Source organism: Piliocolobus tephrosceles, chromosome 11 (genome assembly GCF_002776525.5).
Source record: "Piliocolobus tephrosceles isolate RC106 chromosome 11, ASM277652v3, whole genome shotgun sequence".
NCBI classification, from domain to species: domain Eukaryota; kingdom Metazoa; phylum Chordata; class Mammalia; order Primates; family Cercopithecidae; genus Piliocolobus; species Piliocolobus tephrosceles.
Window position 1 is genome coordinate 60,454,852 of NC_045444.1, and position 3,685 is coordinate 60,458,536.

Genomic DNA, 3,685 nt, shown 5'->3' on the forward strand with positions numbered 1-3,685 from the left:
TGCTTTTTGCAGTCTTTTTAGTAATTTGTTCTAAGATGGCTAATAAAAAATAATAAGATCTCCCCAGGCACAAAAACTATGCATAATTGTATCTATCTATCTTCATAAATCTCATAACTGGGAGTACTATACTCAGGAAGCTTTGTTACTTGATATCCTCTGGGCAATTTTCTTTTAACTCTATAGGAAGCAGGAAATTCTTTATGGTTGGGGTAGACAGAAAGGGGCCACATAATGACCCAGGAGGAAAAGTCTCTTATTTTGTCAGCTGTTTAGGCATCTGAATACCCGCCCTTGATGTGGAGGGTCTGCACTAATTCTATCCCTCAGAATCCATACTTACAATCCCACATGTCCACTGCTTCCGCAGTAATCCCTGGGCCTAGAGGAAAGGTGCTTATATTTCCCCTAGAGGTAAGTTTTAGCAGTGGGACATTAGCAATGAAAGTAGATTCAGCCCAGTGGGATTCTAAATAAGTTTTAAATGTTGGAGCTTTCAGATACAGAGAGAAAGGGAGTATTTGTTGCTTTACCCAATTTTGTAAGCTATAAATAGCTCAAAAAGAAAAAGGGGTTTTTCGTGGGTTTCCCGCCTGCCGCAGCGTTGAACCATAATCATGGTGGACACGATGGAGTTGCCCAGGTTGCGCATCAATGCCGGAATGCTAGCTCAGTTCATCGACAAGCCTGTCTGCTTTGTAGGGAGGCTGGAAAAGATTCATCCCACTGCAAAAATTTTTATTCTTTCAGATGGAGAAGGAAAAAACGGAACCATCGAATTGATGGAATCCTTTGATAAAGAAATCTCCGGAATTATGGAAGTGGTTGGAAGAGTAACCGCCAAGGCCACCATCACATGTACATCTTATGTCCAGTTTAAAGAAGATAACCATCCTTTTGATCTTGGACTTTACAATGAAGCTGTGAAAATTATTCATGAGTTTCCTCAGTTTTATCCTTTAGGGATTGTGCAACATGATTGATCTTGATGGAGTTTCAAATGAGCTATATTAAAGACTATTAAAGGAAGCCCCTCTTGTTTGAGGGAGAGATTTCTGTGCTTTCTGATATTTAATTTGCTCTTTTTAAGGTATTCCAACCTAGAGTTTTTGATGGAACCGATATATTGACGGTTCTCACCTAAGCCCTTTTATAAAGAATTGCTACTCCAATATATGGTCAGATTAGATGCAAGAATAAAGCAGTTGTCTGAGTTTAGGTTTCTATTTTATTAATAAACACTGAAATGATAAAAAAAAAAGAACAGAAAAGAAAAGAAAAAGGGGTTTTTGTTTGTCTGTTTTTTCAACTGTGGAAAACAAAACAAAAGGACATAAGCCCTGCCTGGCTCTGATAATGACAGGAAAGGGAAACTGACAAATAAGAAGTAAACATTTAAATTGTGTAGTATTAAGGCACAGAACAATGATTTTAATTTGGATAGAGGACTGTTGCCAGGCTGGAGTGCAGTGGCGCAATCTCGGCTCACTGCAATCTCTGCCTCCCGGGTTCAAGTGATTGTCCTGCCTCAGCCACCTGAGTAGATAGGATTACAGGTGCGTGCCACCACACCCGGTTACTTTTTGTATTTTTAGTAGAGATGGCATTTCACATGTTGGCCAGGATGGTCTTGATCTCCTGACCTCATGATCTGCCTGCCTTGGCCTCCCAAAGGGTTGGGATTACAGGTGTGAGCCACCGCACCCGGCCGAGGAAAAATTATTAAATTAGTATTTATGCTTTTGAATATAGGTCTTGTCCAGTGTGATTAAAAAAATTTTTAGCCAAATTAAATTTAAAAGTTTAATTGAGCAATGAATGATTCACGAATCAGGCAACCTCATGAGCCAGAATAGGCTCTGAGACTCCAGCACAGTCACGTGGTGGAAGAAGATTTGTGGACAGAAAAAGGAAGGTGATGCACAGAAAATACAAGTGAGGTAGAGAAAAAGCTGGGTTGGTTACAGGTTGGCATTTGCCTTATTTGAACAGTTGAACAGTTGAACAGTTGGCTACATCTGATTGGCCAAAACTCGGTGATTGGCACAAGTGTAGGCTACAGTCTATACCTCCATTTGTTCACAATATACAGAGAAATCTTTAGGCCAAACTTAAAATATGTAAGGAGGCAGCTTTAGGCTAAACTTGACCTAACAAGTGTAGCATGAAAGCAGTTTATTTTGGCTGTTATCATCTCTCAGTTCTGAGGATGAGGTTTTGGTTAACTTAAGTTTGCTGCCAGATAACAGCACTGACATTTAAGATTTACTAGGAGTCAGTGCTCCTTTGAGATGAGATAGGAGTACCCAGGAGTCAAACCCCTTCAACTTAACAGCACAAGAGCTAGTTAACATATTTGATAAAGACCCTACTTAACGAGAATGGAGGGAGTCTCTCAACTGATGTCTAACCGTCAGGCTGGAGGTGATGATACTAAAGTTTATCTTAATTGGAAACTATAGAAAGATTCTATAACCTTGGGGTGATTAATTTTTATAGTTCTGATAAGCCTCCAGCAATAAATCTAAGTCAGAGGCTTAAGTTAGGATTTGATTTTTGAGACTGTTTGTCAAAATATGTTAAAAGACTCAAAACATTTTATTGAAACAGAACCACAGGTCATTATAAAATAATAGTTATTCACTTAACCAGAGTGATAATAAAAAGACTTTATTTTTATTGTTATTATTTTTGAGACAGTCTTACTCTGTTGCCCAGGGTGGAGTGCAGTGGCCTGATATTGGCTCACTGCAACATCTGCCTCCCTGGTTCAAGGGATCTTCCTGCCTCAACCTCCTGAGTAGGTGGGTTTACAGGTGCAAGCCACCATGCCTGGCTTATTTTTGTATTTTTAGTAGAGATGGGGTTTCACTATGTTTCCCAGGCTGGTCTCAAACTCCTGGCCCCAAGTGATCCACACATCTCGACCTCCCAAAGTGCTGGGATTACAGGCGTGAGCCACCATGCTGGCCAAAAGACTTTAAAAGCTGTATAGGAAGTTATGTAGCTGTAAAAAACTTAACTCTTTTAATGTTTAGTTTTTAAAAGTAATTTTTAAGAAACCTAATAAAAACAACATAGGAATTATCTTAAAATTTTTGTTTCTTAGGCTAGTTGCCAAAAAGGAGGGAAAAAAACTCTTCTACAGTGATTGTTTTGAGAGAAGAGAGACAGACCCTCTCATATTGTTTTATACTTAGAAAAAAAAAAGAGAAGCAAAATTAAAGGCAGGTAGCCCGGTGCCTGGGAACCAGACCTGAAACCAAGGAACCAGACCCAAAACCAGGCCTAGTAGTTGAAGATCAACCACTGACCTAACCGGTTATGTTATCTATAGATTCCAGACATTGTATGGAAAGGCATTGTAAAAATCCCTGTCCTATTCTGTTTCGTTCTGATTACCCGTGCATGCAGCACCCCCAGACACGTACCCTCTGCTTGCTCAAATCGATTACGACCCTCTCACATGGACTCTCTTAGAGTTGTGAGCCCTTAAAAGGGACAGGAATTGCTCACTCAGGGAGCTCGGCTCTTGAGACAGGAGTCTTGCCAATCCTCCTGGCCGAGTAAACCGCTTCCTTCTTTAACTTGGTGTCTGAGGAGTTTTGTCTGCAGCTCGTCCTGCTACAGTTTTTCCTTATGGGAAGCCCATTTGGATAACCTGAATGTCAGACTTGCTTAAAAG

General features: G+C 40.2%; 1 pseudogene; it reads left to right on the forward strand.

Annotated features, from left to right (window-relative positions):
* Positions 1 to 617: 617 nt before the first annotated feature.
* LOC111522150 lies at positions 618 to 983 on the forward strand (annotated as a pseudogene).
* Positions 984 to 3,685: the final 2,702 nt, after the last annotated feature.